Genomic DNA, 24770 nt, shown 5'->3' with positions numbered 1-24770 from the left:
TATTCCCGGATTCCTTTTATTGATTCTCTTGTGTGACTCCTGCCTCTACTACAGGTCATACCCAATGCAGGGGGAAAAGGCGTGACACCACTCTAGGTGCGGATGGAATGTACCGAAACTCTGTCAACATAATCGCACCCAGATCCCAAGCAGCTCAATCTAGTGATATGCCACCTGAGGTCATACAATTCAGTTACCTTGGTCTTCCCCAGGAATGCATGGACACCTGCGGGAGTCCTGTAGATCTACCATACGGGCATGCTTCACAGCAAAGTGGAAAAGGTTTGTCCACTACTGCATTGCTGAGAACCTAGAGCCTCTAAGGCCTGCAGTCTACGATTTTATTACCTACCTCCTCCACCTCCAGGTGTCAGGTCTAGCCTACACTTTGATAAAGCTTTAGTTAGCAGCTGTCACTGTAGATATGCAAAACAGGGAGCCTTCCTTCCTCTTCTGCATTCTAGTAATCGAGGCATTCATGGAAGTCCTCAAGAGTCATCCCTCCCAGGGTTCTGCATGCACAAGCGTTGAACCATAGTACCTTCCTTACCAGACTCATGGGCCCCTGTTTATGTCCTTGCATTCTTGCCCGCTCCAGTGCCTCTCCTAGAAGGTAACCTTCCTGGTTGCGATCACTTCTTATGTCACATTAGTGAGCTGTAAACCCTCCTGTAGCAAGAAACCTTCATCCAAGTCACAAGGATAGGCTATTACTCATCACAAATCTCAAGTTCTTGAGCAAGGCTGTTCCCCTTTCCATCTCAACCAGACTATAGAGCTACCGGTCTTCTTTTCCCAACCAAACTCCGTTTCAGAGAGAACGTTTTATACCTTAGATGTAAAAAGCACTCATGTACTACATAGAAAGAACCAAGCCCTTTCGCCAGGCAGGCAAGTTGTTTGTGGCCTTTGCAAAGCCTCACAAGGGTAATCCATATCTAAAGCAAGAATTTCTAGATGGATAGTGCAGTGTATGCAAATGTGATTTCAAAAGGCAACAAGAGTCCTCCCCGTTAGTCCTAGGGCTCACTCTACTTGCAAGAAGGTTGCATCCAAGGCCTTCTCAGGGAACATTCCCCTAGCTGACATATGTAAGGCAGCTTCATGGTCAACCCCACACATTAACTAAACACCATTGCATTTATGTTCTAGCTCAGTGTTCCTCATAGTACGGCCCGCGGGCCGCTGGCGGCCCGCCAGGCCTTCATTGGCGGCCCGCGGACCTTGATCGAGATAGAGTACAGTGCACTTCTCTGGAGTAAGCAGGGAAGATGGCCGCAGGAGCAAACGTTGTGAATACGCGTTTAATACGTAATCACAACGTTTCCTCCTGCGGCCATCGTCTCTGCTTTCCTCCGATTGGCCTGCCTGCCTCTGACGTCACAGGAAGCTCAGGCCCTTTAAAAGTCAGCGGTAACTAGCGCTAGTTACAGCTAACTTTTAAAGGACCTTTTGGTGAGCTTCCTGTGCCCCTGGTGTCACGACGTCCTTCCAGCCCCGGAGAACCTTCGCAGCAGCGCCTGCACAGGTATGTGTTTTTTAATCGTTATGTACATTTGGCTCCTGCGCACAGCCTCCCCAAGCCCCTATAAATTAAACTGTGAGCGCATGCCCCGGTGACGGCCTCTAAGCCTCCGAGTCTTCCCTCTCTTTCGGTCTCGCTCCTCAGTGAAAAGCAAGACTCCAGGAAAGGGGTATTACCTTCTCTTTCCTCCTTTCCTTATTTGCTGCCCTGTGAAATGGATCCAAAAAAGAAAACGTGTCTATGGACGTCTGCATTTTCTGGATAGGGCCGACTGCAGGCGAGGCGATTTTATATCAAACCAGGATCTACCACAAAAGTATTGCCCAGACTCCATACCGGGGTGAACTGGAAGACTCTGAGGGAATTCCCACCTGGAAACGTGAACACTAAACACTGCAGGAAAGGGATGTATGTGTTCGCTGCACAGAGGATTGAACGCCATTTAACGTCTCACATATAGCCTGCAAAGGGAAGGGCTCTACATGCATAGAGCGCAGGAGGGAAGATTGAATATCTATAGCCTGTAGGCTGGAAGTCTGCACACGTGCACTCTACAGGGAGAACTGCACACACACGAACACTGTGTGGTCCTTCAGGGAGGGAGACAGACAGGGAGGGAGGGAGACAGAGAGAGAGGGCGGGAGACAGAGAGAGAGGGCGGGAGACAGAGAGAGAGGGAGGGAGAGAGAGAGGGAGGGAGACGGAGAGGGAGGGAGACGGAGAGAGAGGGAGGGAGGCAGAGAGAGAGGGAGGGAGACCGAGAGAGAGGGAGGGAGACAGAGAGAGAGGGAGGGAGACAGAGAGAGGGAAGGAGACAAGAGGGAGGGAGACAGACAGAAAAGAGGGAGGGAGGGAGACAGAGAGGGAGACTAGAGGGAGGGAGGGAGGGAGGTACTGAGACAGAGAGAGGGAGGGAGACAGAGTGAGGGAGACAGAGGGAGACAGAGACTGAGGGAGGGAGAGAGAAAGGGAGACAGAGGGAGAGAGCGAGAAATAGATAGAGGGGGAGACAGAGAGAAGGAGAGTGATCGAGGGAGGGAGGGAGGGAGCCAGATAGATAGATAGATAGATAGATAGATAGATAGATAGATAGATAGATAGATAGATAGAGATGTGTGAATGCCGGGTCTGGTGGCTCAGTGGACGAAGGCGTGTGCTGCAGGGGCCTGTGTTCAACCTCATGGTCACAGTTTTTTTGTTGTTGCTCTAGCCCCGCCCCCTCCCCCACTGACCCCGCCCCCACCGGTGCAGCCCTCTGCCACAAACCACACTGTAAATTTGGCCCCCGAGAGAAAGTTTGTGAGTACCCCTGTTCTAGCTGGACAACAGGCTATGGTTGACAAAATAAGACCTTGTTTCAGACATCTGCATCATCTACACACTAGCCAGCACGTATACGAAGGTACTTCTTTACATTCTGTGCAGAGCATGTGTGTCTACAACAACACATAATATGAACGGAAAATGTTCCTTACCCTGTAAGCATCTTTTTGAGGTATGTAGTGCTGTAGAGTCGCATGCGCCCACCCTCATCCATGGATGTATGTGATTTAGATCTTCACTATGTCATCCATTACCTTTTTTTGTGTAATACACACATGCATCATACCGTGTTTCCTCCTCATTCCTTTCAGCCTCTGTGAGGAAAACATTTTAACCTAGAGCCGATACCCAAGTGAAGGGAGTACTCTCTATAGCTTGTGACTCGAAAAACATCTTTGCAGAAAAACAACTAGCATCTGTCTGTGCCTAACACTAGATGGAAAGAGTATGCAGAGCATGGGAATCAACAGCACCACATGCTACGAGCAGATTCTTACAGGGTAACCTTTTCCTTTTCAGTTTTACAATGATAACTAAACAAACATAAAACCAGAATACAGATTGTGCATGTGTCACAGAGAGAGTGTCTGATATAATAATCTGAATGCATCGTTCCACTATTTCATGATTGTGACCAGGCTTGAATTTCCAAACTCCAAGGTCTTTCCATGTTGGATTTCCCCTAAAAGTGGCTCTTACCCCCTTCTGCTACATTGACTTCTAGGCTTTAGGTTCTGCATTTCTCCACCTTCCTATTGTAGTCCTTGCCTTCTCCTTCTGAAATATGTAATTCCTTATGTTGTAGTAAATGACATCAACAAAACTGAAGCCGAAATGCAACATCCTAGAATGCGGTATGTTGAAATAGAGACGACCACTTTGTCTTGGGTGGCAGTCATCTAGCAGCACAGCAATTGGATTCCCATTCAGGACTTCTCACTCCTGGCTGTACACTTCTATGTGAAGAACACCAAACAGCAAAAAGAAGAGGAACGAGGGGAAAGTAGAAACTGTAGTCAAAAAAGGGGAAATGGCAGAGTGACTCATTGAGTGAGCACTCGCTGCTGATCTCTGCATTGATCTACAGGGAACAGTTTAAAACAATTGTGATTTCCATCCTTCCAGTGTCATAAATTAAAGACAATTAAATAGGGTGAAAAGTAACAATTGGTATTGAAGGCACATACAAATAGTCCAAATGTGGCAAGAAGTGTTATATAAATAATATTTACTGCTATAGGTTGAAAGTGGGGGCGGAGAATTTAGTAAAAAAACGAAAAGAAAGTACATGGCATAGAATTATTATGAGCTGTTTGTAATGAATTGAAATGTGAGTGCAATTCCTAAAGTGTTAGATGTATCCTTTGTAGAATTGGTTCCTGCCCTCCTGAGATAGGGTAGCTTGTTAAAGGTCGAAAACTATGTGTATTCTGCATGTCACAGATTCCACTCCTATTGAGGTACTACTGTTGTAGGAAGACACTGACAATGCAAGTTTAAAATCTCCTCTTAGGCCCCACTGGTTAATAAGAGGAAATGTCAAAACAAATTGATTTATTCCGATGGATACTTTTAACCAGATTACTCTTGTTAGAATATTCCACAGGTGTCAGACTGGATCCTCCTGAAAATTTGTTTTTTTAGCAGTGTGCCGGCATGCCAACAGGTGGCATTGTGTGGCCCGTGCGGTCTCCAAACTGCACCATAGAGGCAGCGGTGCTTCAGAGAAGAAAGGCAAAACTGTCACAAAGGCAGAAAGCAGGGACGGCAGGGATAAGGTAAAGGGGAGGGAGTTTCTGGCATTGGATCAAATAGTCCTGAGGTAGATTCAAAGCCTTGGTATTCGGCACACAGCATTCAATAGCGCTGGCTGTAGGCTTCTGAGCAGAGGCTTGGTCACAGGCACTCGTTCTTTTACGAATTAAGAGCTGAGAGGACCCGCATGTAATCGCCAGCCCACCCATGCTCTGAAGTTTATTCTTTTCGTTGTACTCCTGATGCAGATCCAGAGTCCTGCTCCTACCATGTCAGTCTCTGACTCCTAAAACGACTGCACTTTCTGCCCGGATGCAATGCCCTCACTGTAAACAATAGGAACCATTCCCACTCAAAACGACCGGATTCAAGCCATGTCCAACCGCAGGAAGCAGATGATGGACCCCACATAAGGATGGTTTTCGGTGCCTGGGCTCCAGACACGAGTCGAAGTAGTGTGATAAATGCTCCTTAATGCAACAGAATTATCAAAGAAAAAGATTCAGTAGGAACTAAATTGAAAAATACATCCGTATTTGCAGGGCATAGCAAATTCAGTGGCGGCTGCTCCTTGGCAGTAGTAGTTGGGCGGGGGGGGGGGGAGGGGGGTAAGTAAAAAAAAAAGATTGCTTTCCTGACCTCTGTCCTCTGCTTCTGTGTGAACTGGAAGCACGCAGGCTCCTAGACTCCCCTAAGCCAATCACAACGCTGCAGCATTGTGATTGTTCTGAGCGCAGTTGTTCGTGCTCAAACAGGGACTCGAAACTGCATGTTCTCTACACAGGCTGTGCATTACAACCTGGTGGAGAACATGCTAAATGCCCAAAACGGCCGGACAAACCATCATGCGCACTTACAAAGTGCTACAACCACTCCTCCCTCTGGTCTTTGAGCAGACCTGCCTTCGCACTGAAAAATAAAATCATAATAACGGCGCGTTATTTTATTTTTCCTTTGTTGCTGTGCTGAAAACCAGTGGGGCGACACTCCTCCTCCTTAGCAGAGGAGCCGCCACTGAACAAATTGTACAAGACCATGTCAGTATGTGGTCATAAACATGGTGCTACTCTTCCCATTATCCGAAAGAGTTTATATAATTTCAACCAGTTATGGTATAATGTTTGAAACCTAGAATAATAAACGAGTGATTAAGGTACCCCATGTTCACACAAAACAGATATTAATAAAAGTGACTCTAAACGTGTGTAAACCTAAAAGTAAACAACCAAAAAACATTTGATCTGGATATTAATTCATCATCATCTCTTTCACCTAATTTAAAGAAGACTGGAGCAGTGTCTATGGCATTTCAACGTTAGCTCAGTTAAAAGGTCATCATCCAGTCCAAACTAACTGTAGGAAAGGTAATCGGAGTGCTTGTTTTAGCCCTAAAAATGTGATTACCAGCCAAGAGTAAAAGCATTATCCTCAAGTGCCTTTACACGGTGATGTACAAGGTGCTACGTACAAATTGCAACTCAAGAAGATACACTGGGCTAGGCAGAAACTGCAAGAACTTTAAGGGGAGCTGTAGTGTCATTGCTGTTTAAGTCGGTGAAAGGCGATTTGCTGCTCAGAGCTTTCGCCGCTGAATTCATTGACAACCAGTGTTTCGTGCTCTAGTCACAAAAGGGAAGGGCCTAGTGTCGGGCAAGATGGAGCTCCCACTGGTGTCCACCAGGAGTCTATCTGGTGTCAGGGGCTTGCATAGCAAAACACTGCTTTGAGGTATTGCCTTGAATGATGCAGGTAAGCCTACATTGGCAATAGGGTGCGGTCTTTGGATTCCCCCACAAGGGCATCGGGAGTTTGGCCTGCTGTGTGGACCATTGCTATTACGCAGGAAAAGAAGCAAGGGGAAGTTGTTTGTTGCCAACCGAGAAGTGACTGTCTTCATGCAGGCCCTATTCCCACTCCAAGTCACGGTCCACGTGTGGTTTCCATAACTGTTCCAGTTCTAGTATTAGAAAGCAAAGCGGGACTCAACCCCATCCGTCCACTCTGACACCAAAGAAAAGGCGCAACGGGTGAAGATGCAAGTCTCACGTCCTCGATGTCAAAGGCCAGAGAATCTATTCTTCAGTGGATCCAGACGCGCCCCAAGTTCCCCAGGCCATTGTTTACCCTGCTGCAGATCGAGGCCTTCAGAGAAGCCATGCTTCAAATCTTCAGTGTGCCTCCAGCTCCCTCTTGCACACCTCTGGCTTTGGGCATCCTTGAACTGCAGGGGCCTCCAGTTCGTTTCCCGCTGGTAATTCCACCCGCGCTGTCTGCCCCCTTGGTCACAGGCCCATCCCAACCCTGGTACGTACTTCCACTCCAGCCCTGAGATCCTGAAAGTCCCCGATGCCAGTACGGACATTACTGGCACCGGCTGAAGGTCGGGTGCCGACATCCATGTCAGACTTCGAACTGATGTCAAGCTATACAATTACAAAAGTGCAACCAGTCGCAATGCAGCGACTCTAATCTTCTACGCGTCACAGCTATCAAAAGAGACACCATTTTCTTTTTGCTTTTGACTCGGATTTTGTGCCAGGCCAGGGTGTAGCTCGGGATATTGATATTTGCGAGGGGGGTGGCTTTCTCTTCCGTCACTATAACGATGATGCCGTATGCCTTCATTTACAAAACACCAGCTCGATTGATAGCACCCCCTGGGATTGAGCTTGTCCCTCCATCTATTTCTATTTAATTCTGAGTGTGTTGTTACCCAAAAGTGTCCTGGCGCTGAAAGTAACAGTTTGTGCATGCAGAAGAAAACCATCTTAAATATTAGCACAATTTACTATGGAATTTGTTGAAACCATTTTTTTCTCCACATGGGCCACACAAGGAACAACATGCCTCGTTTTCAGCGGTGGTCTGGAAGGCAGTACAAAGTACTAAAATTGCAGCGGCTTTCCTCTCAGACTATAGCAAATAGTTTGCCAGAAATACTACAGCCTGGGCCACCAACATCTAAGCTCTTGGTCCCATTTAATGCAGCCCCCACAGATTCCCTGATTGACCTTTTACAAGGAATTCTCATATAGGCAGAGACAGCATTTTGAGCCAGTGATGCAGCAGGCAGCCCAGTCCTCTGAGGATGCTGATACAGAACTAGCAGATAGTGCGCAAACCAGCAGGTGAGTCAGTCCTCCAACTCTTCGTTCTGCTACAGCAGCCAACAAACCGCTTTAGTTTGCCCTTAATAACACATGTCCAACAGGTGTGGTCAGAATTCATCTCTTCCTTCTAGGTTTGTGTTCCAACACATTTGAACGGTGGGTCTTGGAAAATGATCAAAAACGCTACACTCTACCGCCTCTCCTTCCAACCAATATCCCTCCATCGCAAGAACAAATTTCATATCCCTCCCTCAAAAGAACAAATTTCAGAAGAGCATCTGCTCATCTGGTTACAGGAGGGCACACCTGTTGCTCTCCAAGGGTGCCATGGAGACGTTACCAGACTCTGAGAAAGGTGGTGGTTGTTACACCTGCTATTTCCTCGTCCTGAAAAAAGAGGGGGGGGGGGCTAGCATATTTTGGACCTCGGACCTCTAAACATCTTCAAGCAGAAGAATAAATTCAAAATGCTCACATTAGCTCAGATTATTTTCTGCCCTGGACCCACGAGACTGGATGCTGTCCATGGACTTGCAAGACACGCGTTTTCATATATCGGTTCTGCAGGCCCACAGGCGTTACCTACAGTTCAAGGTTAACCTGCAGATTATTTAGCTTGGCCTCACCTGTGCACCTCAGGTATTCGTGAAAAGGATGGCAGTGGTCTCTGCCCTTCTTCTGATGTCAGAGGTCTCTGCATTTCCATACCTAGATGACTGCCTTCTAAATGTAGACCTGCATCAGTCACTCGTGGACCACCACCGAACAACAGCTGAACTCCTAACTTTGTTGGGGTTTACCATAAGCAAGCTTAAGACTCCACTGACTCCTTCACAGAGGTTTCCACTCATGGTGATACTGGACGTTGTGGAGTTCAAAGCTTTTCCTTCGCTGCAACAAGTCCTGGGCTGTAGTGCCAATGTTTTATGCTTGATCATGGATCTAGGGGATACTGACTCTGAGACTTTTTAGTCTCGTGCATCCTCCTCGTCAACTATGGCTGGTGGCACATGCAAATCCTGCAAAGGGTCCAACATCGAGGACATCTTTCCAATACCTTCCAGATTTTGGAGCAGATGGCCCACATTTGACAGTTTGGGCTGAAAAAAATACAATCTTACCTCTGACATTCTGCAATCCCTTCTCCACCCAGAGCTACAAGTGGTGGCAGACGCAGTGTTACTGAGATTGATAGGTCACATTGGGGATGGAGGGATATCATAGGCCTCGGGTCTTCAGTGGAGAGCTAGCTACACATAAACCTATTGGAACCATGGGCCTTAGACCGGGCCCTGAAAGAATTCCTAAAATCTATTAAGGGGTGGGTGGTGCAGGTTCTCCCGTTCAGCACCACTATAATGAGCATAGCAGTGTGGATTACTGGGTGCTGTGACAAGAGGCTTTCCATCTTTGTCTGTGACTATAACGGCATGACATCTTCCTAGTTGCTAACCACCTGGCAGGTCGCTTAGTTCAATATTGGGCAAACTGAACAGACATCTGGCAGTTCACATGCGCCTCCTACATTCTGAGGTGGAACAGGGCGTATTTGGTCAGTGGGGAGAACCCTGGCTAGAACTTCCACCACCACCGACAATGCGCAGTGTCAACATTTTTAACATTGGAGTTTCGGTGAGAACACTCAAAAGATGCATTTACACAGGAATGCATCAAGGTATGTCTTCCCGCAATTACCTCCTCTGCCTCTAATTCGGAAAATTAGGAATGGCAGGACCCACGTCATCCTAGTGGCCCCGGATTGGGCCAGGAGAGTGTGGTACCCAGAACTTCAGAACATGAACATTTGTCTTCCAAGCATGCTACCACTTCGGGAGGAATTCATATTTCAGCAGCAGGACAGGGGCCTCCACCCAAATCTCTGCAATTTACACCTCCATGCATGTAGATTAAGTGGCTGCAATCAACTACTTCTGATCTGCCACCTGAAGTGGTAGATGTTATCCTTTCTACCAGACACCCCTGCACAAAATCCATATATGCTGGGACAAGTTTGTAACCTCGTGTGGTGCCTGGGACATTGCCCCCCTACAGGAAAAGCTGTGGAATGTCCTTTTGTTTTGTCATTAGCCCAGCAAGATTTTGCAGGGGGCACTTAAAAAAAATTATTAAAGGTTTGGCACACAATTACTCCCAAACCCTGGGACCTTACTTTGGTCTTAACATTCCTCATGTGCACGCCTATGCATAGTTGCATGTTATGTCTCCTGACCTTAAAGACTGTTCCTCTTTGCTTCGACGTCAACCCATCGTGTGAGTCAGTTACAGACCTTCCCAGCTGAAAGTTGTGGCTAACTTTCATGTCTGGCAGTCAATCACTTTTCTGCTGTTCTTTGCTGCCCCTCTTCCCTCCAAATAGACAGATAGGTTCCATCATTTGGATCCAAATGGATTCTAAATTGTTACATTGATCGTGCCAAGTACCATTGAGAGTACGGTTATCTTATTATGTGGTTTTCCAGAGCAAAGGAAGGTGAGGCTGTGAGGAAGGGGACCCTGTGCTCTGCATTATGATCTGATACGTGCTGGCTGAGTAGGAAGCTACAGAAAGTCAGAGAGTCAATTCCTGCAAACGCCATTACCACTGTGTTGGCGAAAGTGTGTCTGTCATTGATATCTGCCATTTTGTAACATGGACGTTGATACTTGCATTCAGAAAGTATTGTTGCTTTGGTAGCCAGGTCTGGAAACAATTCAGTTCAGCAGGACTTTTTGGATGTGAGCCGACTCCACAGACCCTCTACCTTTTAAGATACTGGTTTGGTATCTTTCTTCAGGTGAGTAATCTGCAATTAAATTTATCCATCAGAAGAACAAGTTACTTACCTTTGGTAATGCTCTTTCAGGCGGCTATTGTATCTACCCTTGAGTACAAATGTGACATCAATCTACTTAGTTGTACTGGAATAGATTATAAATCAATCTGGATTCTCCCTCTGACCAAACCGGAGACATGAGACCGGGCTTAATATTTTTATTAACATTTTTGTCAAAAATTCACCCTGAACCACTTCGGTTCTAATGACTTAATGGCACACAAGTTGTTAACAAGCATTTGCAATGCAATAGGTCTCGCATTTGCGAAAGTTTGAGCTATTGGTATTGTAAATGACAGTGCTTTTTATTTGTGTTTGTAAAACGTGCAAGCGCTGCGTAAACACATACTTTGTAATTATAGAGGTTACTGAGAAGCAAGGCTGGCAGTAACTGCATCTCTTTTACTGCCTGCCTTGCTTCTCGTAAGCACCGACTAGAAGTACAAAGTGGGTATTTAGACACCGCTTGCAGGTTTTGTAAACACATAAATAAAAGGCATTGTCATTTACAATGGCAATAGTTCAAACTCTCACAAATGCGAGACCTATTGCATTGCAAATGCGTGTTTCTTTAATATATTCTTTAAAGGCTGCTGATTTAATAAAGTGAAGGAAGTAAGGCATATTCCATGCCTACTTGTCTTTGACGCATGCTACTATGTAGTGGGTGAGGGCAATCATAAAAGCTTTTTGGATTTTCCAATTCGTTTTTATCACAGCTCTTTTACTTCAATCTTGAATAAATGTAGCATCCCCTTTTTCTTAGTTTAGTTTTCTATCTCTTTTATGTAAGAGTAGGGATCCGTCCTTCTCGTGTAGTGAGGTTGATTGTGTAGATGCCGCCTGACCCGAGCATGGCGTGAGTTGACCTCCACGCTGCCTGTACCTAGCGGCAGCTCGCTTGCTCCTACAAGAGCTGTCCATGACTGCCCTGTCTGTTCTGTGGGAGGGAAGCTTGCGCTGCAGCTTGCAGAACCGTACTCTAGCATACACTTTACTGCTGCGTCGTCTTTGCTGGTACGGCTGGTTAAAGCTTAACGCTGATGAAGCCTGATAAAAAGGCGAGGCAATCAAATCACAGCGCAGCCTGTTCTGTTGCGCATGTTCTGTGTGAGGAAAGCTCGTCAGTGCTCCCTGTACTGTGTCTGGAAGGTGTAAATCAAGCACTATACCTTTTTACACTTCCCATTCTGTATTTGACCCGGGCTCCTCTAAATGCTGGGGACTTTAGGAAACCTTTCATTTGCATCTTACTAGCGCTTACGAAAAGCTTTTCGCTACACAAAAGCCAGAACGATTGGCTTTGCTAATGCTTGCTCATTTAGTTGGCGACTGTTGTGTCGCCCCAGGGCTTTAAGTGGGCCGGGTCTCACCGGGTCTGAGCACCGGCAGTTTTTAGGTCGAGGACTACCGGTCTGCCGAAAGGCAGAACCGGAAGTCGGAGATTTAATGACTTGGAGAAGAGGGGCTTGAACCCGCCCCTCTTCTCCCCTGTTCTCCATTGGCTGGCCTCGTAAATGCTGGCCAGCCATTGGAGAAGAGGTCAGTCATTCAGATTAGGCCCCGTCCTTTTCGGATCGGGGGGCGTGTTTTTTGCGAGAAGTCTCAGGGAGGAGACAACAGCAAAACACGCCCCCGAATCCGAAAAGGATGCTGCCTTTCTGCGAGGCATTTCTGCTCTGTGATTCCCCTCTCCGCTCTGCCTGAGATCCTTGCCAGTGAGCACTCGGGCCCTGCCAGTCCGCCCTGACGGTGCCTCTCCCCGTGCCCTCCTCCGCGAGGGCACGGGGTCACCGCGGTCACCGCTGTCACCGATGTTCACAGTGGAACGCACGCACCTCTTCCTGGCTGTCCTCTGACGCGCAGTGTGACTTTAAACAGTAGAGATCGTTTTTACGAGCCTTGCGCGCGTCGTCTGGGAAGAAACATTGAAATTAAACCCAGACAAGCTCAGGAGGTACGAGGAAATGTCCCCATGTGAGAAATGAAAAGCAAACTGCGTCATGAGCATGCCGAAAATAGGTGAGCGTAAACAGCCTTCGACACGCGATGCTCGTTCTGTCTGCCTGTAAGGTTAACCTTATTGCACAAGCCGTTTCCAATCACTCCTTTAGGCATGGGTGCAGAGCACTTATACCCTTAATTAAGAATTAAGCTGTCGACATGCACGGGGTCCCTGCGCGGCTGACTCCAGTGGGTGTTTCTCCAATTAATCATTAGTGGTTCCCCCCGCTCTGGCCCGCCTGCTGAGGGAAGGCGCGCCGGCCTGTTTTCTCGGATCCTAATGGGATATTCATTTTACTGGTACCGCCGAGGCCGCGACGAATAATCCCGTGTGTTGATTCTTTAGCGGTAGGAACGAAAGAAAGTGTTCTCTTGCGTAGCCCGCTGAACATTAGACTCGGAGGCGCTTTACACGGAGAAAAAACACACGATAAATGCCTTGTGTGCGTGTTTCTATACGCTAAACTGTACTGAAAATTGCGCTTCCCCTCATTTTAATGAGTCCTTAACTAACTCCATACCAGTATCCCTTGACGGCTATCCTAGAGGATTTACCTATAGTGAGCCGTCGTTCTCATGAGTCCCGGGATTGTTGCGTGCGTCGGATGTGAGGCAGATCTTCTCTCATCCACGGCGGGTTTTGGTCACGAGACGGCAACAATTAAAGTTACTGGAGGTGAGCAGAAAGGGGAGGTTAAAATAAGAACATTAAAATGGATGAGGGCTGCAAAAAGCTCTAGTCGGGGACCAGGTGGTGGGTAGTCGGCAGCTGAATGGGTAATAGCAGTTGTTGCCGGCTGACTGGGTCAGGTAGTAGTCTAGGTCAAGGAGTAGGTTGACTGGTGGAGAAGGGAAATGGAGCTGTAGACAGAGTAGGAGACCAGTAAGGAGCTGCAAACTGGTAGGGAGGAGCGGACGCTGTAGTGAGAGTCCGCATAGGGAGCTGCAGACCTGGTCAGGGAAATGAGTAGCTATAGATGTGGTCGGGAGACAGGAGAAATGTAGTCTGGTTTACGGCATTAGGATTGTAATTTTGTGGAGCTGCATACTGGGCCTGGGCCATCAACTGTCTGGGAACCAGTGCTTAATTTCAGCTGGGGGTTGAAGGTGGGGCTGACAGGAACTCATTTTTTGGGACTGGCACTTATTTTTCTTCATGAGACTTTCACTCAGAGCCAGAGAAAAAACACAAAGGGGGAAAGGAGGAGGAAGATAAAGACGGGAAGAAAGGGAACAAGCAAGAGTGAGATAGAGGCAGGACGAGTCTGGGTCTGGGAGTAGATCGAAGAGAATAGAGATGCAATCAAGACTATGTAACCTTGGTATTTGGCACAACTGAAATTCGTAGGGCCGGTCGTGGGCTTCTGAGGAAAACATTGGGCATCAGTTGGGAGCTAAAGACTGTAGGAAAGCTTTAAGGAGCTGTAGACGGAGTAGGCATTTTCAGACTTGGTGGGTACAGTTGGGAGTTGTAGATAGGGCCAGGAGAAGGTGGGAACGTTAATCTGTGATCGTACATTAGGCAGTTACAGAATGGCTGGGGACAGTAGGGAGTGATACATTGCTGCAGGAGTACAGCGGTAGACTCGAGGTTGACTTGAGGGAAGCTAGAATAGATGGGGAGCAGCGGGCATGATCAGGGCGGTAGGGTGGGGTCAATTGGCTGGGGTGCAAGAGCCGGAAACAGGGTAGTGACGTGGTGTTAAGCAGTAGACTGCGTGGAAGTAGTTGAGAGCTAAACGGTGGATACTGGAGCGCCCGGGTGCAGCACACAGGGGCGGGGAGGGGGAGGGGGGGGGGAGTTGGGGGGGAGTTGGGGGCTGTATGTGGATGGGCTATTTTTAGCCAAAGGTAGTTAAAGCTGGAACACTTTATTCTACTGCTCATGATGACTCGCTAGCAGAAGAACACGCTCCTTCGTTCGCTTCACAAAGGCGCTGACAGGTGAAGGGCTGATCCCACAGAAGGCACAGGGAGGGAGGCAGGGTCTGCACACTGAGGCTGGCACTGGTCTGAAGGCTTCCACGCAGGGAGACGTTTGCAACCTGTGTTCATGCAGCTGAGCAGGGCCCACACAGCAGTTGGCAAAGCCACTAGTTAGTCTTACATTTTTAAGTCTGCTCTAAAATATGAAAAAAGTTTGCAGCAGTGAAAAAAACTGAACCGAAATTGCACTCTGCACATGATGCATCAATGAGATAAAGAACTGAATGTGTGACGATGCAGTGTATTTTCGAGGTGTGAAATAGTACTCCATCCATTTGAGTACACAAACGCCTAAGTATTTGGAATGACGCTTCACACAGTCAGTAGTAAGATGTGATAATGAAGTACACCTCTGGGCGGAGTAGTAGTCTATCGTGTGTGTATATGTATTTTCACCCGTGAGGTACTGAGACTTTTCCCACCCTAGTAGTGCTGAGTCCTTTTTGATGTGTTGGGCACTTTGCACTTAGACGCTTTTCTTTTCCACAAATGATACCCAGCGCAAATTGGCATCCTTTTCCCCTCCCTTTTTAGGTCGAGGACTACCGGTCTGCCGAAAGGCAGAACCGGAAGTCGGAGATTTAATGACTTGGAGAAGAGGGGCTTGAACCCGCCCCTCTTCTCCCCTGTTCTCCATTGGCTGGCCTCGTAAATGCTGGCCAGCCATTGGAGAAGAGGTCAGTCATTCAGATTAGGCCCCGTCCTTTTCGGATCGGGGGGCGTGTTTTTTGCGAGAAGTCTCAGGGAGGAGACAACAGCAAAACACGCCCCCGAATCCGAAAAGGACGCTGCCTTTCTGCGAGGCATTTCTGCTCTGTGATTCCCCTCTCCGCTCTGCCTGAGATCCTTGCCAGTGAGCACTCGGGCCCTGCCAGTCCGCCCTGACGGTGCCTCTCCCCGTGCCCTCCTCCGCGAGGCCGCGAGCCTCCCTCCCCGGCCCCTCCATCAGTGATCTAGCGCCTAGTTAGTAGTCCCCCTCGGGTGTAATTAGCGGCGGCTGCCGGCGCGGCCCGTGCTCGGGGCCCGGGAGCCGCGGCTCTCGCTCCTTCCTGGAAGCCTTGGCGGGCGCTGGTGTTTGAAGCCGCGTGGGGCGCGTAGCGCTCGTCCCTTTTGAAGTGGAAATAGGCCAGTTTGAATGCGCCGAGTTTAATTTTTCACAAGCCTCAGCGGCCGTGCGCCCCCCCCCCATGTATTTACATCTCTCACCCCCCGTGAGTGCTCTCTCCTGCGCTGCCTCCCGCTCAGCCCTTCACATTAAGGACTCGCTCGGTTTGTGTTTGCGTTTCTCGCTGCACAGGTAGGTGGGCAGGTAATGTGTGTGCCCTCGCACAGATCATGCCACTGCCAGCAACTCTTTTACAAAACTACAGCGCACGTGCACAAAACACGAGATACAATTACCGATGACTTACAGCGTTTTAGAATTATGGAGACGGGTGAAACGTCCCTTCTTCACTACGGCTGGAAAATGTGAATTATCCTCTTAGCGCGATCCGAGTTTCAAACCCTTAAAAACAGATCACGTGTGGCACATTCCAGCTGGTTTAAATCATTCTCCTTTTTGTGTGTCTTTTTGTGTAGTGCGGTGTCTGGGCAAGTGTGTGTCTGTGTCTGTGTGTGTGTCTGTGTGTGTGTCTGTGTGTGTGTCTGTGTGTGTCTGTGTCCGTCCGTCCGTCCACTGTGTCTACCAGACAGTTCTTTTAGAGACCAACGAGATCAGTCGCACAGAAGGGGGCCCTAGTCCGATAAGTAGGGAGGGGAAGCAGGGGAAAGCACAGTAATGCTCGCAAACAGTAACCCCACTGCCTAGCAGCTTATTGTAGCAGTGCTAATCCTCACTGATATGTATGAACAGACAAAGGAAGCCTTACCCCCCCCACACGAAAACACTCATTAGAGAAAAAATTTTGAATGGTGAAACTGAGTCAACAAATATATTGAAAATCAATTGCATCAAGTTTATTGTAATAAATATAATGAAACATAATAATAGGAAATAAATACCAAAAATGAATAAACCAGGCGCAACCAGTAAAATATCACACAACCATTCACTCGAACCAACGCATACTCATTCTTTCCCACATATCCTAAAAGACACACAGATCCAGCGAGCAAACTAAGATAATAACATCTAGTGAATAATCCGCTCTCCAACAACAAAGTGAACAATATTGGAAAGCCGCAGGATCCCGATTCACTAGGTAGTGGCGTCAACACAATTTATTTTCATCAGTTACATCGACATTTTGATATATGATTTATTGACAGACGTAAAATGTTATATGTAAACAATCTTGGAGGGATGCAAAGAAACACAAGAACTCCAGTGCCGATGCGCGTTTCGGTGTGTGACCCCAATATTGAGTCTAACCTTCTTCAGGGCGCAGTATCAAGAGAGGCAAACAGGGGAACATAAGAACAACAATTCATGTATAGACTATATGGGGATGAAGCGATGAACTAGAAAACATTGAGGAGAAAGTGATACAGGTGGAAGGTACGTTCATGATACAAAAAAATCAAAAAAGGGTAACATTGGGAGACGTGCCACCAACATGGAGTAATAGGAAGATCACAAGAGGGTGCAAAAAGGAAAACAACTAGAGTGTAGATACAGTGCATTCACATCCTTAAGGCTCCTCACCTTTCACATAGTGGTGCCAGAAAGAAAGTGCAATATGGAGTGAATATTAGACCCTGTCACCATGATACCATCAAAGAAGCTGGTCCCAGAGCAGAGAGGCACTGCACTCTACCTGGACTGTCCAATAGAGATCACATGCACATGAGGAGAAATGGGGTAAGAATCCGGGAGGCAGACCGATGGACCGGTATTCTGTAGGAGGTAGTAAGATGAAACAAGCATTTACAATGCAATGGTCTCGGCATTGGTAAAGTTAGAGCTATTGGCATTGCTCATGACATTATTTTTGTTTCTGTTTCTGTTTTTAAAACATTTAAAGAAACTGCATTGTCATGAGCAATGCCAATAGCTCTAACTTTACCAATGCCGAGACCATTGCATTGTAAATGCTTGTTTTAAGGGGGCCTGGAAACGGGTCTCTATCGGGCTCTCTTTTGTGTCCTGGCACAGGCGGCCCGTTTTTTTTTCCGGATTTGCAGTGACAGCAGCACTTCGATGTGCGCGTGGTGCAGAGGCGCAACTAGAGCCAAATTTCGGGGGGGGGGGGCTGACCAAAAATTTCGGGGGGGGGGGCTGAATCTTTAAACAGTAGGCAGAGTGGCGCTGATTTCGGGGGTGGGGGGCTCAATCTAGGCAGAGTGGAGCTGCAGGGGCTCTTAGAAGGGGTGAAACAACAGCGAGGCCTCATTAACATGCAAATGGTCTTTTTAAAGACCTGTGAAGTGCTCGGGCGCGGCTTTGTGCCTGCCCGGGAAGCGGTCTCATCCCGGGCTGCCACACACGAGGGGGGGGGGGGGGGGGCTGAAGCCCTTTGAGTTCAATGGGTGTTGCGCGCCTGGCGTGGTGAGCCTTGTAGAGAAAGGGAAATCCTTTAAAGTGAGTCTTTTTCTCTATGGATTTCCCTTCTGTTTTTGAAACTCAGGAGCAGCAACATTGTCGTGGTGTCACTTTTTCAATATTATATACAAGCTATAGTTGCTGCTTATTTATCTTATGCAACTAACAACCACTGACAAAGCCAATAGTCCTGACACGTAGGTATGATGCGACTTGTATCATATATCTGGACGCAATGACAGTAACCGCAAAATACAAGTGGGGCAGCACACTATGCTAAACACAGATTTTTAGCTTACATGTTTTTAAGCCACGCCCTTAATTACATTGACCACGCCCCTTTGGGAGACCCCTTAGTTTTTCCCTCCCACTTAAAGCCCTGTGTCGCCCACTGCGTGTTGTGAAGGGGTGGGGGACGGGCTGGATGAATACATCTCGTTTAATAATACTGCACATTTCAGTAAGCGTTCTCGGAGTCAGGCTTCGATTTAAATGGACTGGCCGTGGACGGTGGCTCACATGCCGTGGTCACAGAAGAATAAACAGGGACACACAATTAAATAATTATTGGCGCTAATTAAGGCGGCCAAGAAGGCCCAGCCTTGTGCGTCTGCCGATCTCGCGCTGCTCTCTCCTGAATGCGGGAGGGAGTGGGGCACAGGGACAGCACCCGAGATCTGAGCCTCGCTGACAATCATCGCTTCCGCAGTCCTCTGCTGCGGAGCCACAACCAGCCGCACAAGGCAGGTCTGGACTTCTGAGCCCACCTAGAGGCGCCGGGCGACAGGTGTAGCCGGGCATGGAAGAGCCACTGAACACCCCCTCGCCACTCATCCCCTCTCGAATGGGGAACGTCACACGTGTGGCGCAGAAGACAAAAATGTTGCACCCTCACACACAGTGTGAATCATACGTAGTAGGAGACGGGGGCGGAGGTAGTACCAGTATTCAGTTAACTCATGTTTCTCTGACTTGTTCTAGAGCTCGAATCCTGGCATGGCCTAATCAGCATTCCATCCTTCCGAAGTCGGCGCATCGAGTACCATTAAATGTAGGAGTCAGAATTTACTTTGGGCTGTGTACAGCGTTCAGGAATAGCTTGCCTCATGGCACAGACATGAGAAGGAGGTGGGGGGGAAGGGGGCACGCTTCTTCGCTTAGCAGCCCCCCAACTCCCACCAAGGCTGCAACAGGCAGCGTCTAGCTTGAGTCTCAGTCATATTGCGCTGCTGCGGGACCACAAGCTTATGAATAACGGCGTCAAATAGTCAGAACCCGTGGCTCAAAGATTGCAGAGAGGGCAGCTAGGAATGGAGGGAGGGGGCAGCTAGGAATGGAGGGAGGGGACAGCTAGGAATGGAGGGAGGGGGCATACCCCCACCCCAAGTGAGTATAATCTATGAATGGTTCAAGAACAGAGGGGAGGGCGTGGGTAGAGAGCCCGATCAACCTTGCGAAAACGTGATGTACAGAGTAAGGCAGCCGGGGGCCCGGGGAGGAGCACTCTGCCTTGATGACACTAAACGTCAATATACAGATTTACAGAATGCTGCCCGGTGAGAGATGTGGTCGGAGGGCGGAGACCGTCTCGGTGAATACAAGAGCGCAGCTGGTGCCCTGGGAGCGCGGGGGATCATCTGGTGCATCTGGAGGCGGGGCAAGCTTTCAGGCGTATCGGAGGACAGCATGGAGCCTGGGGGCAGAGGGCTCAGCCCTAACTTGCCCATGGACGGTGGCTGGAGGGGAGGTGGCACTTGGGGGCCCGGGAGATGAGCACTGAGAATAAGTGGATAATGATAGGAGGGCAGCCGAGAGCCTGGGGAGAGAAAGTTCAGCACTGAGCGCAGGCGGAGAGAGGAAGCAAGCCTGCGGGCAGAGTCCGAGGGATGACTCTCTGATAGGAGCATCAGGGACGTAGCCAAGCCTGTGCGGTGCAAGAGACCCCACCGCATTCAGCCAAATGTCAATATATATATGTGAGATGTGGGAGACCCAGGCACCCTCGTCGCCTTCTAAACCGCCCCCCCCCCCTCATTTTGCGTTACACAGCTGGGGAGTATGAATGATAGAGAGGGCGGAGGTTGCTAGAGAAGGGGCCGTGTGAGGACTAACTTAACACCGAGGAGCACAGGAATACAGAAGGGTACAAGAAGAGGGGGAGCTATACAAGATGACAGTTGAGGGCAGCCTGGGCGGAAGTGAAGTAATTGATGGATGGATGCTGTGTAAATGTGACTACGTAAAAGTGTTATCGGCAGAAAGGAGGTTTAACAAACTGCATCGAATTAAACAATCACGCAGCAGCCTCTACTCATAAAGCTGCAGTGTGCCTCACACCGGCCTGTCTAACAACCTCAGTCCGGGAGTATAGCATGCCCGAACCACCGATAGAGAGCAATGGGTACATTCGCCTAAAGACAGTAAAACCAATTCATCCCCCTCCCCAACAAGCGTGGTCCCGAAAGAGGATCGCGCCGGAGCTTGTCTTTATGGGGCCATGTGTTTGAAACACATGGCCCCATAAAGATAAGAAAACGTTTACGACGAACGGAAAGCAGGCGAGGCAGTCCAAGTGGGCCGTCCCAAAAAGCCAAAGGTAGGCAACATACATAGCTCTTTTCCAATGGCTGGCCACCGTTTAGCATAAACGGTGACGCCAGCCAATGGAAATGAGGGGCGGGGCTTAAAGCCCTTTTGTAAAAGTACTCATCTGCATTAAATCTCGCCGAGCGAGCTGCGCATGTGCGCAGCAACGCTAGGCGAGACCTAAAAACTTACCTCGTTCTCTTTGGGAAGGTGAGGGTTAATCTCCCAAGAGGGGCTCACCCGCACCAACCAATTGGAAGACTTACACCTGAAGTCAGCACGCACCGCGCGCTAATATGGGAAATCATCAGGCATTTATACTCCCAGGACCGGAGACACGACTTCGCCGAAATCCTGGTAGAGACAAATAAGTAGGTAACTGAGCAGGTGGTTGTCCTTGACGCAGTGAGGAACAAAAAACTAAAACTGCTTGCTCAAGAAGCCGCGTGACAGGTATCCATGTGCTGGTACTTTTTTCATAATTCTTACTTCCTTTCTTTACCCTGATTAATATATACAGAGAATGACAACAGGCACCGCCTTCCACCGGGTTCTATGTTAAAAAAAATGTTGTACCCTAAGTAGGTGGTATCTTTTCTTGTTCACACTTTGCAAAGTATATACTGACAATCTACTGGGACATGATTACGCCCTTTGTTTTGTTTTGTCTTGCCCAACTACCTGATATGCCGGCTCAATATGGTGATTTACTTCATTACAGATGCAACGGGCCAATTGGGCGTTTTATGGCACATTAGGTGTAATTTTAATTTTCATAAATCTTAGACCTAGGGGCCCTTTTATACAAACTGGAATCTCCTAGATAACAGTCAAAGGCTAATTTGTGATTTATCTGGCATGCAATGCTGCATGCTAGACGATGCGACCATTACACTCAGGGTCACACCAGGCAGTAGAGGATTCAACACTGGCTTCGGGCACATGATTGAAGATAGGTTTCTACCACTGGGGACCTAGTTATGTTTTTAATAATGTTATGTCTCCTTTCTCTTGCAGGAATTACTTAAACTGACGGTGATACCCGTAAGTCACGCACTTTACACACCTATGCACACCTTGGCGTGTGTGCATAGTTCACGCATTTTCAGGGCAAAAAAACCCCTGAACTTCGGGTCCTGAAAAAAGCCAATCAATTGGGAATTTCTTGGCTGAAACATGTAGACAACTTCACTTGGATTATTTGTATAATCCTTGGGGACGTGCGAGACCATACTCTCTCATTCACGTCCAAACAAATTATTTTTTAACCCTACCCCAGGAACCTCATATTAAAAAACTTGGTACCCTGGAGGTAGTTTTAAAATTTCTCACTCTCACGGTATCCACATCTCACTCAAAAACAAAACAAAAACCAGCTCCACTGTAATCCGGCGTCCAAGCTCACCCAGGTGGCATTCGGCCCCCTGGGTGGGAACCCTATGATGTAGCATGCCAGCAACTAGGTTGGTAGGTGAGGGTTCTTTTAAAAACCAAATGGGTCCCCTGCAAGGGAGTTTTTTCTGATAGCCTTGACTATTGGGTTAATAAAAGCTATGCTTTGAGCTTGTTCTCTTTGTTTGTTTACTGTATCTAGCCACAGATTCCTTGTTGCCTTCCACCTCAGTCTTCCGTGGAGTGGCTTCAGATTAACAGGTAAAAAGGTCCCATGTTAGTGCTAAGCACATTCTTAGCAACTGTTGCTCCTGTCTGAAAGCACGGAAAGGGAAAGACAGGAAACAGACGTCAACATGGAGGGGTGATGCTTCTATTCGCCTTCGCTCCATCACTTCCGTGGCGGTATGTAGTCAATGTGGGGCTGTATTTCGCCACCAGTTTGGCACCATGGGATATTCTAAGTTGAGGAATCTGTGGTTAGCGCATCCACAGGAATGAGCATCACTGAAAGTAATCAACATGTTATTTACTCCTACATTGGGTACATATCATATTCCAAGGCAATAAAAAATTTGTGTCTCCCCCACTGTGTCAATTTTGCTCACCTACAGTTTACCTTAAGCATGCCACCGCAAAGTGCGTAGTGTTTATAGCTGGTTCACACTACAAACTACTGACTGTGTATAGGTGTGGTGGGTCAGGGCGGAAGGCAGCCCTCTACTGCCCCTGTAGTGCAGGGAACCATCACCTCTTTCCCTTTACCCTCACCCCACTCTCTAATCAAACTTTAGGGGCAGCTGCTGGGCCCTGGGTCTCAATTTTTCTGGGTAAGACATGACTGAGTGAAAGTTTAGGGACCATTTGCATCATCATTTAGTGTTACGCTGTTGTGGGAATGTGGTCATCGTTTTTGTTGGAGACTCATCTTGCTGACATAGATCTTTAGGCTTCATTGTGGGTTCACAGTGCATCTTGTACCAAGTTCTGCATATGTGCTCTGATCACGTAGCAGAGGGTGGAGCAGTGCATGGAGGCCTACTTTTAGAAATCTTCCCCGCCCCCATGCTTTTAATTCACTTGCTGGGCTCCTGCCACCTCACACCCCTGCATGTGTCCTTGATATTGTCTTACGTCTTCGAAAAGCCAGTAGCTTGACTTTGGTAATCGTAATAGTTTATTATTTTATTGCCATTTTTCTAGTGCATAATGCCTAATTGGTTATGGCATCAGAGCAACTTAGGTAGCCTGGTGGTGACTTTATAATCTGTTTCAAGGACTGCACCACAGACAGGAATCTGATTCAGCAGGTGAAGAGCAGTAGCAGACATAGGTATGTTCCTATGGAAGGATCATTTGTCAACTTAAGGGTGATGGTTAAATGTTCTTGAAGTTTGATGGAAGAAACTTGAGGGATGCACAAAATTGTCTATGAATCTTCCAAAATGGTGGACATGCCCACTGTCCAACAGAAGAATGTGTGCTTGTAAGGTACATGGGTGTAGAAAGTGCTATTGTGCACAGTAGCAGCCAAATCATTGCATACCTGTGTGTTTGGATTGTATGTTATGGTTTTTTACTTAAGATGTTCTGCTGTGTAAGAGAGAATTAGTACTTTGGGGGAAATGCTCCCTCTTAAGAACTCATTTGCTACCTTATTATGTAAATACAGTTTCAATTAGAAAACTTAAGCTTGCGCATGGTAAAAGCCAGCTAGTTTTTTCTCGGAGAAATGCTAATGTATTCAAGCAGGACCAGAACATTGTTTAAGCTGGAAACAAGTCCGTTTTGTAACTAGTTTAGTAAGAATATGTTTTTAATTATTAAAAGACTAAAATGATGAATAAGTAAGTTGCGTGATACGATTGTTTAAGAACCGGTAAATAAAAAAACTGCATATAGAACTCAGTTGTGTTAAGTCAATATTAGGCTGTGCATTCGAAAAAGCTGCCGCAAGATTCTGCACTTGTGCTAAAAAGAAAAGAAAGTTACTAGTGCAATGCTCAGGCCACATATAGGCTGCAGCAGCACTCAGTTACCTTGTGGTAGGTACATTCAAATGTGTTCTTTCTTCCCGCTGTTTGAGTGCGGATCTGGCGTACAGATTCTGGGGGTGCACACACTCCTATGCCCATCTGCTTTCTTTTTTTTAATTTTTTTATAACGTTTATTTATTGTTTTACAGCATATATAAGAAACCATTACAGCTTCGAGCAACCAAAGCAGTATTAAACACAGCACCTGCACCGCATATTCATCAGTCCTTATATACTCACTCTTCATTTTGCAACTCTTGTGGAGACAACAATGGTATTAGACCCAATCCGTATTCGTGCATCATAGGACTATGCGGGTAAAAGAGAGCCCCTCAACATCACCTCTAGAGCAGTAAAGAAAGTACAGTTCAGCAAATATTCATCGTCGCCTCCTTTCATATCCTAGCTCTTACCCGCTCCCCGACCCCCCATGGGGTGCCTCAATAGCAGACATCATCAATAGGAGGCGCTACACTGGATCGCAAAGAACTTCACACTGCAGTCAACAGACATTAATCAAGTCTCGGCGGCAGAGATTCTGACCCATCAGAGTCTCGCTGTAGGAGATCACTTTGCAGCGGACCCCATATATCCCTAGGTCTGGAAGCCTCCGGGAGTAGCTCAGCATAGACAGTCAATTGTTCCTGACAGTATAATAGATCTGCCAACCAATCTTTGAATTTCGGGGCGCGCCCCCGTCCCCACCTGCAGGCCACCCTACGCTTGGCCAACAAG

Source organism: Triturus cristatus, chromosome 4_2 (assembly GCF_964204655.1).
Source record: "Triturus cristatus chromosome 4_2, aTriCri1.1, whole genome shotgun sequence".
Classification (NCBI taxonomy): domain Eukaryota; kingdom Metazoa; phylum Chordata; class Amphibia; order Caudata; family Salamandridae; genus Triturus; species Triturus cristatus.
The sequence above is the reverse complement of the archived record's forward strand: the minus strand, read 5'-3'. Positions refer to the sequence as shown.